This window comes from Malania oleifera, chromosome 3, assembly GCF_029873635.1.
Source record: "Malania oleifera isolate guangnan ecotype guangnan chromosome 3, ASM2987363v1, whole genome shotgun sequence".
NCBI lineage: Eukaryota > Viridiplantae > Streptophyta > Magnoliopsida > Santalales > Ximeniaceae > Malania > Malania oleifera.
Window position 1 is genome coordinate 16,379,670 of NC_080419.1, and position 16,396 is coordinate 16,396,065.

Sequence of the window (16,396 nt, forward strand, 5' to 3'; positions counted from 1 at the left end):
AGAATCCTTAGCTCACAACTTGAAATCTCTTCGAGTTACTATCCACAGACAGATGGATAAATGAAGAGATTCAATGGGCTACTCGAAGAGTACTTACGCCCTTTTGTCAACGCCAACCAAAAGAATTCGGTGCAACTACTTGATGTGGCACAATTATATTTCAATACCCAAAATAGGTCAACAACCAATAAAAGCTCTTTTGAGCTTGTTACAGTCCAGCAGCCGCTGTGACCTCACACAGCGGACGTGTCATATAGAGGAAAGAGTCCCAAAGTGTACATCTTCATCAGATAAAGGAGATAGAATACAAAGATTGCCCAAGCCTAACTGGAGAAAGCTTCTAAGTGGCTGAAGGGCAGATTAAGGAAGAAAACCGCAACACTTCAACGTAGGTGACTTGATGCTTGTTAAGCTCAAATCGTGAACAGATCAGGTAACTAGGAGGACGATATAGGAGGCTACTTTGCAAATATGAAGGATCGGTCCCTATCTTGGCCAAAGTCGGGAAGACTACTTATAAAATCAACCCTCCGACTTGGATGAAAGTGCATCTCGTGTTTCACATCAGCTGCCTCAAGTCGTTCAACATCGATACAAAAGATCCAAGCAAAAGTCAGCCAACCAGAGCATAATTGAAGATAGTGCAACCTAATAGACGTGAAGTTGAAGACATCCTTACAAATAATGAGTTCACATCCTCAAGGAAGAAGCGGTGGGAGTTCTTAGTGAAGTGGAAAGACCTTGGCGACAAAGAAATCAGCTAGGTTTCTACGGAAGATATGCAACCGTTCGTGAACAAAGTAGAAGTGTACCTAGTGTCAAAGTCTACAAGGTCATCGACCACATAAGTGGGGGAGCGTCATGAGTTGAGCTTGATCAGGGCATTATGCTTGCCAGTGATCGCTTATCTCATGCGTTTAGGATGGGTTTCCATCTTATAAATACTAGTGTAGACTTATTTTCTAGTAGTAGTTTCTCCCTATGCTAAGAAAGGTAATATGACTCATTGGTCACTTTGATGTTTCCTAGTGCCAGAGTAAGAATAACATAGAAAGCTCTTTAGGGGTGGGTGAGTGTTCATCAACTTGTAAAACTCACTAGTTATTGTCAATATGTTTAGCCTACTTGCCCCCCTCGCTAGACACACAATGTTAACAAAGGTGTTGTTAATGAATTGCGTTACTTCAATGTTTACAGCTTACTTATAACTACTTCATAAGTTGCTTACTATTTCTATTGATATTTACTTGAATGATAATGAAAGTGTTTTGTGGATGAATTAATGATAGGCAGGCTAGTTAAACAAGAGGGGTTTAGCTAGCGCACGATCCTTTCACAAAGGTGTGAAATATTCAGCCCGTGACACCCTGCATGGCTTATTTGTAAATAACAAATACAAATCTTCTTCACAAAAAAAATGATATTAAAATGTACAGATTCATCTATTCATCAAAACTTTTTCATTTTGGGTATTGTTCCACACTGGGCCTGCCTAACTACAGGCTACGGGGAGATAGCACAGCTCCCTTTCTATATATCTTCCATCCTTCCCTTCCCACTCCTAAATGCAAGTCCTAATCTTTGACTATTGAAATGCTCCCTGTGGAACATTAGTCGTCTAAACTACACATGTTCAAGAAAACGCAATGGCAGAAGTACTTACATCTCATTAAATGATCGAGCAAAACAAAATTAAGCAACATTTAATAGCGTTTTTCCAAATAAACTTAATTATGCGCATCAAAATTGTATCATAGAAAAGATGAAGCAGTAATATCGTTGTTGCAACACCACTTTCTTTCACCAATCGAAACAAAAGAAGAGTGTAACTAGTTAATCTGCATATGGTGAGTCGACTCGTTTATGAGATCTTGATTCCCAAGAAGAAGAAGAAGAAGAAGATGGTGATCGTATAGTTAGGGTTTACCTTTGTACACTCGCAGAGGACGGCAGAAATCGCAAGACAGGGATTGAGCAAGCAAGCAAACCTCAACCCCAAAGGCTTCGTTGCGGCGAAATGCACATGCACTCCCCGAAGTGGTGGGAACTCGACGCTTTACTACCACGTCATTTGCAAACGTGTAGATGTGACCCAATCAAAAGCCGCCACTTCATCCTCTTTTCTTCTGGACCTGACTTTGAGGTAAAGTGTTAAAATTTGAGCAAGCTTCAACATGAAATTTAACTTATATTTACTATACATAAAAAATTTTTTAGGGTATTAGGAACTTGGAAAATATGAGAAAAAAATATATAAAAGAATTTAATTTTTTATATATAATTATTAAAAAAATAAAAAAAATATATCTAATTAATAAATAAAATTTTGATTTTATACATCACTGATATTTAATTTTTTTAATTATTCATGATAATAGAATAAACTTTTATTTTTAATAATATTTAATATAGAAAAATGTAATGGAAAATGAGTTTTCTTCTCATTTTCCTTTACTTTCCTTTTTCCCACCAAAAGCTTTGATTCAAATGGATTTTTCGTTTGGAGAGATCATGAATTTCAATTTGTATTGGATTTGAATAAGATGTAATATAAAATTGTGTTAAACTTTGTCCAAATCTAAACTCAAAATTTGAAATTCATGCTTCCAAATGCAACATGATTGATTTTGTATGATATCTAAATTTTATGCATATAGTGTAAAGATGTGTTCTCTCCTTATCTTTCCCAAAAACACCCTTTCATATGTTAGGCACCTTTCTTGACATACCCGAATCATGCCCCTTTACCCTCCCCCTTTATTTAGGAGTTAAAATTCCTTTTAATATCCTAGTTTTAATTTTCTTCCATTAGTTGGCATGCGCTCTTGAGTCTTGAAATAATTTTCAATCTTAAGAATAATTTTTTCTTTTAAATCATTGACTTCGTCGCATATTAAATGAACAATCATTAGGTTGAACAAAAAACAAATCATAATGTCTAAATTGTTACCAACTAGCAATTGAATCATAATAGGCCGCGAAGAGAGGAGGCTTTGCAAGTAACTATGAATTGAGGTCTTTTTATTGTGCTCGAATATAATTATACCATTCAAACAAAATTGAGAAGTCATACATTTCTATGATCAAATCTCTTATTTTTTAGACAAGTTAATCTCATCTGTAAATTCTTATTAGTCGACTCCTTTGTTATCTATCTCGTCTAAGCAAATTAAGCTCATTTTCAAATATGAGTAGAGCTCATCTGTTATATGTCTATAGGTCACTCTATTATGTATGAACAAGCTTATTTACCAATTAAATATGAGTAGATAGAACTTCATTCTGCTCAGCTTGGGTTTTTTATTCTTGGCTATTTTTCTAAATGAGCCTATTTGATTTGTTAACTTATGTTGTAACCTTTTTAAGTTATTATTTGAAATTTATTTTATTGAATTTAGCTATATCACTAAAAAGAGAATGCCTCGTTATATTATATTTTGGTTATGTGATGTTCATTTGTTAAAAAAAATTTATACTCCCTCATAGATCTAACCAGATTAACATGGCTATCAATTTTGTTTGTCATGTTTAAATGAAAATATTAATTATATAATCGACCCATCTAGAGTACTATAAAGGAATCACCAAAATGGCTTGCAACCAAGTAAATAAAATAACAAAAGAATTGAAACTCATTAAGGAACTAAAAATGCTTGAAGAAATAGTTGTTGTCGTCAATAAGAAACTTAGTGCACATGCAACAAACATATTTGAAGTCTTCAATTACTTGATTTCGGCCCTAGGAGCTGCTCTCAGCTTGGGGTTAATCAAGCCAAGCCCCCCCCCCCCCCCCCCCCCCCCCCCCCCCCCACCCACATTCACTCCTTTTTTTTTTTTTTTATGGAATCTTTGTGGAAAGTTGCTATGATCTAGTGTCAATAATACTTCTTTTGGCCTAGATGAACATAAATTATTGCCACTTTTGCTAGATTAATTTGCAACCTTGATTCCCTAGAAAGAAAGAATAGAAAACACTTGAAAGACTCGAAGTGTACTTTAAGGAATCTCTCCAAAACTAAAATATATAGGATGGGAAAAATAAAAGAAAACTGGCAATGATATAAGAAGTGTGTTTTCCCTTCAAATACCTTTTATATGTGAGGCTCCTTTCTTAGCTAGGGGCATTTATATCTTAGGCAATTACATGTCATCAAAGGATTGTGTTTGTGTCCCTTAATTTGCCTCCCTAGTTAGTAGTTATCCTCTTTAATTCACCTCCTTGATTAGATCTTAGACTATATCCATTAATTCCAAAGTATCCTTTGGACCCTTTTGATTTAAATACTATTATATCTTCATGACTCTTGGTGGGAGCTAAATTGCTCCCACCCAAATTTGCTAGATCAATCTTACTTCCCTCAAAAGAAAGAGTAGATAAATCTTTAAGAAATTAGGTGCTCCAAAAAATTTCTCCAATGCTTAAATACCAAAGAAGTAGGAATGAAATATGACAACAATGTAAAATGTGATTTTTCCTTACCTTTTTTAGGGATTTTATTGTTGTGTCGGGCACCCCACTTATATCAAACAACAATACTACAACAAATGCTATTAAATATATAAGAAATTAAAGCAATGTAGAAATTAATAATAAAAGATAGTAAAAAAAAGATAATGTTTTAACAAGGTTCGGTACAAAAATTACCTACATCCTCAGGCGCCGACGTTCAATCAACTACTTCTTAACAAAGTACAACTTTGAGGTGTGTTTTACAAATGGAGAGTTGAACTCTTTATATGACTTCAACCTCAAGTCCAAAAAACACTTCTCACCAATGTGTGATAAACAAAGAAAAAATTCAAAATAACTTTTCTACCAATGTGAAACTTTTCTACCAATGTGGGACAAAAAACAACAAATCTCCACCTTGACGATAAATTCAACAAATTTTTCAGTCACCAACATTCTCTAAAGTTCCACATCATAGGCCCCTTCCAAAAATATTCAGACTTGTAGGATATTGATAAAATCCAAACAATGTTTAAACTTGATTGTTGTTACAATCTTAGTCAGCATATTTGTGGAATTTTCAGCTGTAGCAATCTTCTGAAGAAGTATCTTGCCTCCATCAATAATATCCCGCATAAAATGAAACTGAACATCAATGTGCTTCGTTTGTGCATGGTAGACTTGGTTCTTTGCCAAATGAATAGCACTCTGGCTATCACAGAACACAACAATGTGCTTCTAAACAACTCCCAAATTTTCAAGTAAATCCTGCAACCAAATAACTTCTTTAACAGCCTCTAAAGCTGTCATGGAGTTTTTTCCTATTTTATCTTTATTTTAAAATAATATATTAAATAATACCCTATTTAGGAAAATTATTCCCAGAATAACGCTCACATAATCTCGCTGCTTGGTCCAACAAGATTTGTCATGCGTCAAGACAAATCTCACTGAACCAAGTAGTAAGATTTGCTACGCGTCAGGATCAGGATCGGTTTATTTCCCAGGCAAATCTCGCTAGATCATCCAGCGAGATTTGCATGGTATGTCCGTCCCCTAGACTCTGTGATTTCTTCCTCATTCTTGGTACTTCTTTTCTTCAGAAAGATTATGCAAAGCACCTAATTCTCCATTTGGACTTGTGCTGAGTTCTACAGTGAAATTTGAAAAACAATTAGTAAATTATTAAACAAAAAAACTCGTTGTGTATAATTAATTTGAAATGGGTTTCTTGAAAATTAAGACATTAGGGGTAAGACATCTTCAGAAACACTGCATATTGGTTGTTAACAGAGCACAACCCTTGTGTATCATCTGAAATGGGTTTTTAGGAAACTGAAGAAATTGGGCCAAAACCTTTTTTGGATTATAAAAAAAATGGTTTAAAGACTTAAGGATAAATTTAAGAGAAACAGTGTTTTAAGGGTGCTCAACACTGCACAACTTGAAATAGATTAATTGGAAATTGAAGATACTGGGCGAAAAAAATTCTACTTTTGGGCTTTAGGTTAAGGCAGAAAATAAATTTAACAGCTTCAAGCACAAGGCAACAAGAAAAAGGTAAAAAGAAAAAGAAAAAGAAAAAGAAAAATAAAGCTTACTTGGGCAGAGTTACAGTGTTTGGTTTGGAGGGCAGGAGAAAAGGGCGGAGTAGCTTGAGCAGCAGAGGAAAGGCGATACTTATGCATGATCCAATCCGTTATGGATCCGTGTGGAGGCTTTCCTCTGTAAAAAACGAGCGTCTTCTTCATCCCTACCACTTGATTATTACTATTAATGCTCCTTGAACACACTATTGGCTTGTCTATTCCCGTCACCTTCCACTACCCTAAACACGTCACTCTGCTCAATCTGTTCCCGTTGGGGTACTTTGCTTCCCTGGTGCTGAAAAAGTACCTCTCTTGCTCCCTATCCCTTGCATAATCCCCACACAATCCCACTTTTTCACACACAATTGGTTTTCCCAAATGCCCATATAATTAAATCTATTGAAAACAGAGTAACACTTACTTTTTTTTTTTTTTTATACCCAAATACAAGTACAATTCTACAAATTCAGAACCTAAAATTTAGGGGAAAGGAGAAGAAGCCAGGAATGAACCAGGCAAATCCCAAGGATCAGACTTGCAGAGGTCGACTTTAGGGATTATTGAAGCAGGGAGGGGTAGCTGCAAGAGTTGGCGACTTCGGAGACGTACCATGCAAATCTCGCTGGATGGTCCAGCGAGATTTGTCTGGGAAATAAACTGATCCTGATCTTGACGCGTGGCAACTGGACCAAACAACGATATTACGTGAGCGTCATTCTAGGAAATATTTTTCTAAATAGGATATTATTTAATATATTATTTTAGAATAAAAATAAAAAGGAAAAAAACTCAGTTGTTATGTACTCTGCTTTTATTGTAGACAAGGCAATGGTAGACTGTAAGGTAAACTTCCAACTCACTGGACCATTAGCAAGTGTAAAAATATATCTAGTAGTTGATCGATGTTTATCCAGATCTCCTGCAAAATCAGAATCCACATATCCAACAACTCGTTGATCAATAATATTATTTTTCTCAAATACTATACTAACATCAATCGTATTCATAATATATCTCAAAATCCATTTCACAGCTTGCCAATGTCCTTTACCTGGATCATGCATATACCTGCTCACCATACTAACAACTTGTGAAATATCATGTCTAGTACAAATCATTGCATACATCAGACTACCAACAACGCTTGCATAAGGAACCTATGACATATACTTACGTTTCTCGTCTAATTTAGAAGATAAAGCTGCACTAAGTTTGAAATGAGGAGCAAGACCCCATTCTGCTATGGTGTATCTCTAACTGTAAAGTGTCGAGCACTACCTTCATCTTGACAAACCTTCACAAATGGGTCACTTTTGCATTCATCACCATTATCTGATTTGAGTCGTTTAATCTTTCTACCAGTTTGAGCTTCAACTAATTTTTTCCACTAAAAGAAAATATCACACACTTCATTTTTATGCTTCATAGAATACACCCAAACTCCTCTAGAAAAATCATCAACAATAGTGACAAAATAATGCATACCACCTAATGAAACCATTTTTGTGGGGCCCCATACATCTGTATGAATGTAGTCTAAAATACCTTCAGTCTAGTGGAATACAGTGCCAAATTTTACTCTAGTCTATTTTCCTATAATAAAATGCTCACAAAATTCAAGTTTGCACACCTTTTGTAATAACCCTAAAAATAGTTAAACAAGATGAGTGGAATGATCTTAATATATATATATAAATATATATATATATATATATATATATTAGTTATTAATTATTGTTAAACTGAATTAATTAATTAAACATTATTAAATTGGATTTTTTAAATAATTAAAATGATATATATATATTTATATATATAACAAAAGATAAAAGTAAATATATATGCAATATATTAATATATGTTAATATAGGATTGGTACACAAATCTCAGGAGAATAGAGCAGATTAAAAAAGAACCCTCCCTTGGCCGTCAGTCTCACTGTGCTCCCTCTCAATTCACGTCGCTCACCTCCATCTCTCTCTCCCACTCTCCTCGATTTCATCAGCCAAACAGGCGCCGATCGAAAATCATAAAATAACGTTGGGCTCCATTCTCTACCACCGAAATTTCTATTAGAACGGATTTATCATAGGAGCGGCGTAGACATATCTCCTGAGGCAAGTTAAATTTTCACTCTTACCTCAATTTCTCATAAATCTTAAGCCTAATTAACGATCGGACACCACCACGAGAATCTAGGGATAATTCTCGTCTAACGGAGCGAATTTCTTATGGGATCATTGATTACACGTCAAAAATGCGTAATTGGGCATTTAATTCATGCATTAAATATTATAATTTTAACTAAATGTCTGATTATGTTCAATATTTTAATCCTTGAGCTCGTTTGATAATTTTTAGATAATTATCCTATTTTACCATGAATTTATGTATATTCGTATTTTATTGTTACAAGATAATTTTTGGAAACTGAAGTAGAGATAAAAATGAAAGAAACCGAGCATCAAGTGAAGAATCATGGGCATGTGTGGGGTTTAATAAAGACGCAAGCTTCATCGAAATACTCTAAAAATTAAATTTGAAATTAAATGTACGTGATCGTATGAACGAACACGTATCCGCGTCGAAGTGTGTATGCTTGAAGGCCGAATGGTGGGCATGAGGCAACCGAATACACTGCAAAGGAATTGGACGTGTATGTGATAGAGTGGGCTTGCGTGCCTGCATTTGGAGGCCCATGGCTGTGTGTGAGCGGGCTTGAAGTAAGAAAAGTGGGCTAGGAAAAAAAGAAATGAAAAATAACCCATGTGTAGTTGTGTATGTGTGTAAGGAGTCGGTAGCTGGAGAAAAGTAAAAACAAAAACAAGGGAATAGGTGATGGGCTGGCAGTGTGTGTGAGGTGCAAGCCAAATGAAAATAAAAATAAAAAACAAAAGGAGAGTGGGTCGAGTCCTTGATGTGACCTGGCCATGCAAACTACAAAAGGTGCCTTGTGTGTGTGTGTGTCTGCTCGAAGTTGTTTATTTTTTAAAATGCAAAAGATATGCAGCCGTGTAGTGGAATGAGGCATTGGGTGTAGCTGGCAGTAGGTAAAGGAGGAGGGAAATAAAAAGATAAAAAAGTACAAAAAAAGGAGAGAAAAAAGCTAAGGCAGAAAGGAGGCTAGGGTTACTTTTGAGGAATAGGGGTTTTTGAGGGAGTGGTGTTGCATGTTGGGTTTTGGCTTTCAAACCTTGGGAGCTGCGCTGCCCTGCTGTGCGTGGAGAACCGAGCAGCTCTTCCTCTCCAGCTCTCCTCACGGCAGCCTCTCTCCATCTCCATTGATCTCTCTCTCTCTCTCTTCCCCCCCCCCTGTTAGAGTTATATTTTTTTATTGCTAAGTTTTTGGTTTGTTCAATTTAAAGCTGGGAATAACATTTGTTTAGGAGAACTTGTTTATATTAAGTGCTATTTATTATATTAATGTTTGTTTAGTCTCTCTTTCTCTTCAGTTTAAACACTTACTTAGATTATTTAAGTGATTAGATTCAATTTATTTTTCTTGTAGTTTATTGAATTTAAATTCTGTTGGATTATTTATATTATTAAGCTCAGTTTATTTATTTTATTTCAAGGTCATTGTAGGAGTTAATACTTGTTGGACATTTTTATTCTTGTGCTTACCTTACTGTTATTATATTGAAGTTAAGTATTCGATTAGGAGTTATTGTTTACCTTGTAGGAGTTAATATTTATTGGACATTTTTATTAGTTTAAATCTGGTCATTTTTTTTAGGAAATGTTTGAGTCTTTCTATTGTTGGCTTTAGTTTATTTATTTAGTATAGTTTTATTTATCATTTAGCTTAATTTATTTTCATTTAGTTGAGTCATTGATAGGTTCGGTTTATTCATTACTCTTAAGTATTTGTCGAGTCTAATTTTAGCTATCCTTGTTTTACTATTTGAATATTTAATTAGTGAATGTTTGGTTGGTTTTATGCATGCTAGGTTCATAGTTTAGGTTTCACGTCATTTCAATTTCACCACAAATTTTCAAAACCCCCAAGATTTCGAATATGAACCATGTTCAGTAAATTGTCTTCTTATTTTCTTTTCCTATTTCACGTTAGTTTAAAACTAATCTGCATTTCCTGAGAAGATGATCTGGCCTATCTGGGCTAATTATTATACGATGTAGCTCATACACTTGGGAAAACTTCCGAACTATTCATTTTTAGAAGTGAGTCAAGTTTTTGACACTATTGCCCAAGAATGTTAGTTTTAGTTTCAAACTAGTGTTTTTCCCTTTATTTTAATTTTTCTCATGAAAAAGAAAAAGAAAAAAAATGAATTTTAAAGAAAATATGGCTACAACTGCACAACACAATCTTATGGATTTTTTGCAACGTATATGCACCACTGCACCATCTTACACTATTTTACCTAATGATGTACTTAATTTCATGATTCAACGTGGGAGAACATCATTGATACCTCAGTTCTATGGGACGTAATCTGAGTGTCCTTATTAGCATTTGACGGAGCTTGAGTTGACTTGTAATATTTTTTTTCCTAGAGCTAGAACTGATGAATTTATTAGACATCGTTTATTTACTTCTTCTTTGAAGGATAGAGCAAAGATGTGATTTAATTTTTTGATAACTCATACTGTCTCTAATTGGGCTGATATGGAAAGTGAATTTCTGCAAAAGTTTTCCCTCATAGAGAATTCAATTTTTGCAGGAACAAATCATTTCGTTTATGTAGAAGGGTGACGAGACTTTTCAGGCTTGTTGGGAGAGGTTCAAGGATCTCATAAATATTTGTCCATATCACGGGTTTGAATCATGGAGGTAAGTCAATTGCTTTTACACAGCTCTTACTCCTGATTGCAAACAATTTTTCCAAACTATGTGCAATGGAGAACTCTTCAGCAAGGAACCGGATCAAGTACTATCATTTTTTGATTACTTAGTTGAAAAGTGCCCAACAATGGAATACACGATACGATCAATCATCAATGGTAGTATAACCTCTCAATGCAATCAGTGGTGGAGGTAAATATAAGCCAACATATTATTCAGACGCTCCTCCACATCAGTATTCGCCACAACAGATCTACCAGAGCTATGCACCTTCAGGATTTCAATCTACTGTAGCACCTGCTCCACCAGAGAAGTCTCTTAAGGATACACTTCAGCAATATACTAAAACCTTAAATTAATTGCAAAGCACCATTAATGAAATGAGCACGCAATTGAATATCTTAGAAAAATGGAATTTTTCAGCACAAACTCAGCCTAATCCTCAAGAATATTGGCAACAACAGCAACAAGTACATAATGTCTCAAAGGATTCTCTTAAGACAACAAAGGTCGTTATTACTTCGAGAAGTGGAAAAGAAGTTTTCCAACCTAAGATACTCATCAACAAACAAACAGTTGTCCCAACACCTGAAGTTACAACTGAGATAGATGAAGTCAAAGAAAAATCAGAGGAAGGAAGCCCAGAAGTGAAGAATTTAGTTAATGAGGGGGCTGAGACTGATAAGGAGTACCAACTTGTGGTATCTTATTCGTAGAGATTGGTAGTCGTGGAACCTTCTCTCCCTACTGGAGTAAATGTCAAGGAGTGCAATGCTGAAACAAATCCATGTAGTGGTAAGGTGATGGGTACACTCGATAAAGAGGGTGAGCAGAATGGCGAACGTTTAAAGGAATCAAGTAAAAATTCTAATGTTCATGTTTCTGAAGAACCGAAAGTAACTGTTTCGACACTTTTTCCTCAGAGACTAGTTCTTAAAGAATTGAATTTTTTGGAAAATATGCCGAATAAAGATCCTTTCTTGTTAAAACAAGGAAGGCAGTCTGCATATGTTTTATCTAGGATCTTAGAACGCATTGACTTATTTGAAGGTAACTCTCGTGCATGTGACAAGACTGATTCATTGTGGCGACTCAAATTTGGAGACTCATCGGTTCAATTTATAGATCTGCACCCACCAGATGAAATTCCTCCAGAGCCTCCGCCAGACATACAATGATGTTTTTCTTTCCTTTGTTTTTCATTTTGTTTTATTTTGTCTTATTTTAGTTTATTAGCAGGTACATTTTCCTTTAGTTTCAATTTTTATTTTCCCTTACTTCTCTACCCAGGTACGCTTCTACTTCCCTTAGTATCATTCTTTTGCTTCTCTTTTCAATCATTGAGGACAATGTTATATTTTAGTTGGGGAGAGCATTTGCATGTGCATTTGTGTGCTTCCATGTGATAGAATTTCAATGTGAAAATTGCATGTGATGTTTGCATGTTGGTTAGGTCCACCTTTTGGGAAATATTGGTATTGAGCTCAGAGCATGCTGAATTCCTTATTTGTGAACGTTACATGCCCAAATTTTTTTTTCTTATTTCTTTTTGAGGATATAGAACGTGTAGGATGTACTGTAATCATAGTCTAAATCAAAAGAGAGCTTTATCCATTTCATTTAGTTGTAACCAAGAGAAGGATGTTGAAAGTCTTGCTACACACACCACACAGGTTAGAAGACTTAGAAAGACTACCTTAGATCGTTCCTGGTTGATATGCACTTCAATTGTTTGGGACTCTAATGAACCATATCCTAATGGCTTAAAAAAATGGGTTTGAAGTAAATGAAAACAAGAAACAAGCCAAGGATCAGTTGCAAAAAGAAGAAAACAAAAGGAGAAAAGCAAAAAAAGAAGAGGGGAGCAATTGTGTATTGGAAAGGGCTACCTATTACCGGGGTCCTAACTAAACAAAAAGTGGGCAACTTGTAGTAGCGTGACCTACTATCGAGGTCCTAACTAATCAAGAAAGTTGGTGCCTTTTAAAGTGTAATAGTGTGAAAACCGCCAATATAATGGTTTTGAATTAGAGTAAGACCGTGCGATTGTCTTAGATTAATTAGTGTGTTTGAAACCATTAATATTTGCTGGTGGTCAACCTTGGAATTCTGACCCTCTCTTGTACACGTGAGCTTTGTTACACTCCATTATCTTAGTTGTTTTATTAAATGGTATATAAATCCTTCAGTTAAGACGTAACTTGGATTAATTTGTGTCATGTGTTCCTAAACTCATTAAGCATATTTCATGGCATGTAATTTTCATAAGTATTGGAATTTTAGTTGTTATTCCCCTGATTTGAATGCATTCACATTATTTGCTAGGGACTAATAAAATGTTAGTTAGGGGGGTGTGATTACGCGTCAAAGATGCATAACTGAGCATTTAATTCATGCATTAAAGATTATAATTTTAACTAAATGTCCGATTATGTTCAAATAATTATCCTATTTTACCATGAATTTAGGTATATTCGTGTTTTATTGTTATAGGATAATTTTTGGAAACTGAAGTCGAGATAAAAATGAAAGAAATCGAGCATCGAGTGAAGAACCATGGGCATGCGTGGGGCTTAATAAAGACACGAGCTTCATGGAAAGACTCTGAAAATTAAATTTGAAATTAAATATATGTGACCGTATGAACGAACACGTATTTGCATCGAAGTGTGAAAGCTTGAAGGTCGAATGGTGGGCGTGAGGAAACCGAATACACTGCAAAGGAATTGGGAGTGCACGTGATGGAGTGGGCTTGCGTGCGTGCATTTGGAGGCCCATAGCCATGTGTGAGTGGGCTTGAAGCAAGAAAAGAAGGCTAGAAAAAAAGAAATGAAAAAAAACCCGTGTGTAGCCGTGTATGAGTGTGAGGAGTGGGCAGCTGGAGAAAAGCAAAAACAAAAACAATGGAATAGGCGCTGGGTTAGCAAAGTATGTGAGGTGCAAGCCAAATGAAAACAAAAAACAAAAGGAGAGTGGGTTGGGTCCTTGATGTGACCCAGCCATGCAAACTACAAAAGGTGCCTTGTGTATGTGTGTTTGCTGGAAGTTGTTTATTTTTTAAAATGCAAAAGATATGCAGTCGTGTCGTGGAGTGAGGCGTTGGGTGTAGCTGGCAGTAGGTAAAGGAGGAGGGAAATAAAAAGATAAAAAAGTAAAAAAAAAAAAAAAAGGAAAGAAAAAGGCTAAGGCATAAAGGAGGCTCGGGTTACTTTTGAGGAATAGGGGAGTGGTGTTGCGTGTGGGGTTTTGGCTTTCAAACCTTGGGAGTTGCGCCGCCCTGCTGTGCGTGGAGAGCAGAGTAGCTCTTCTTCTCCAGCTCTCCTCACGGCAGCCTCTCTCCATCTCCATTGATCTCTCTCTCTCTCTCTCTCTCCTTGTTAGAGTTATATTTTTTTTATTGCTAAACTTTTAGTTTGTTCCATTTAAAGCTGGGAATAAAATTTGTTTAAGAGAACTTATTTAGATTAAGTGCTTTTTATTAGATTAATGTTTGTTTAGTTTCTTTTTCTCTTCAGTTTAAACACTTGCTTAGACTATTTAAGTGGTTAGATTCAGTTTATTCTTCTTGTAGTTGATTGAATTTAAATTTTGTTGGATTATTTATATTATTAAGCTCAATTTATTTATTTTATTTCAAGGTCATTGTAGGAGTTAATACTTGTTGGACATTTTTATTCTTGTGTTTACCTTACTGTTATTATATTGAAGTTAAGTATTCAATTAGGAGTTATTGTTTACCTTGTAGGAGTTAATATTTGTTGGACATTTTTATTAGTTTAAATCTGGTCATTTTTTTAAGGAAATGTTTGAGTCTTTCTATTGTTGGGTTTAGTTCATTTATTTAGTCTAGTTTTATTTATCGTTTAGCTTAATTTATTTTCATTTAGTTGAGTTATTGTTAGGTTCAGTTTATTCATTACTCTTAAGTCTTTGTCAAGTCTGATTTTAGCTATCCCTGTTTTACTATTTGAATATTTAATTAGTGAGTGTTTGGTTGGTTCTATGCATGCTAGGTTCATAGTTTAGGTTTCACGTCATTTCAATTTCACCACAAATTTTCAAAACCCCCAAGATTTCGAATCTGAACCATGTTCAGTAAATTGTCTTCTTATTTTTTTTTCCTATTTCGCGTTAGTTTAAAACTAATCTGCATTCTCTAAGGAGATGATCTGGCCTGTCTGGGCTAATTATTACACGACGTAGCTATTACACTTGTGATAGCTTCCGAGCTACTCATTTTTACAAGTGAGTTAGTCGTCGTAGGCACAACCCCAAAATTAGGATAAGGGGGTTATTAAAGGGTTAATTATTATTTAATTTGTGTAGATTTAGAAATGTTAGAATATTGAGCATTATGAGGTTAAATTTGGGTTATTGAAGTCAAGGTTTGGGTAAGCCCTGCAGGTTTAATTTCGGGACCCTGTAGGCAAAGTTCAGGAAACCAAGTAAGGGCGTTAAATATTAGTTTAAATGTTAATTTGGAGTATATGGAGCCTAGGGAAGGTTATATGGGTAATATTTTGGGAAATGAGTTAATCAATCTGGGGAAAAAAGCGAATTGCATGATTTGAGTTTCGGCGCCGAGGGTGTAGGATCTTGGTTTTAACGAGACTCTCAGTAAGCCAAGTAAGGAGACTAAATTATTACAGTGGATTTGAGAAATATTGATTGAATTATTATGTGAAAGTGGTATTATGATATTTTACCTTAAATTTATTATGATATGAATATCAGCTGAAACTTGTGTGGCATATGGTTTATATTAAGACATGTTTAAAACTAGGTTAAATGATTTACCCTGTAAGATATGAGATTATGAAATGTGTATTGGTATATGGGTTTTGAAATGTGGGAAATGATGAAAGTGAATTGTACAAAAATATATATATCTTATGAGAAATGATGAAACATGGAATATAGAAATGTGTATTGAGAAACATTGAATAACGTGAAATGTGACATGTATATGTTATTAAGAGATGAAATGAATTTTGAATTGATGAAATATCATTGAAGTGATGAAATGAGTTGAGAATACTGAAAAATGTGAATATTGCAAGGTAAATGCTGCAATACATATGTTGAATTATGAATATGGAAATGGGAAACATTGTCATGTAAAATTCTGTAATATGAATATTGAATTGTGAGAATTGAAATATGGAATTCTGAAATGTGTATGTTGAAATATGAATATTGAAATGCGATTTCTGAAACATGGATATTGAAATATGAATGTTGAAATATGAATACTAAAATGAGAATGATGATTGTGAATACTAGGGAAATGTGAACATTGCAAAGTGCGAAAGTTGCAATGAGATCATTGAAATGTGATTGATGAAATGTCAATATCACGTAATGATTGCAGGTATGTGGTAATGATAACCCCGACATATGGATATGGAAACCCTAATGATGGGTTGTGATATTGAGCACAGTTCCATTGCTAGTGGTGTTAGTGCAACCACACAGACTCGTGGTGTGATGACCCAAAAATATATATACGATTAAAGCATAATAATAATAATAATAATAATGGTCATTAAG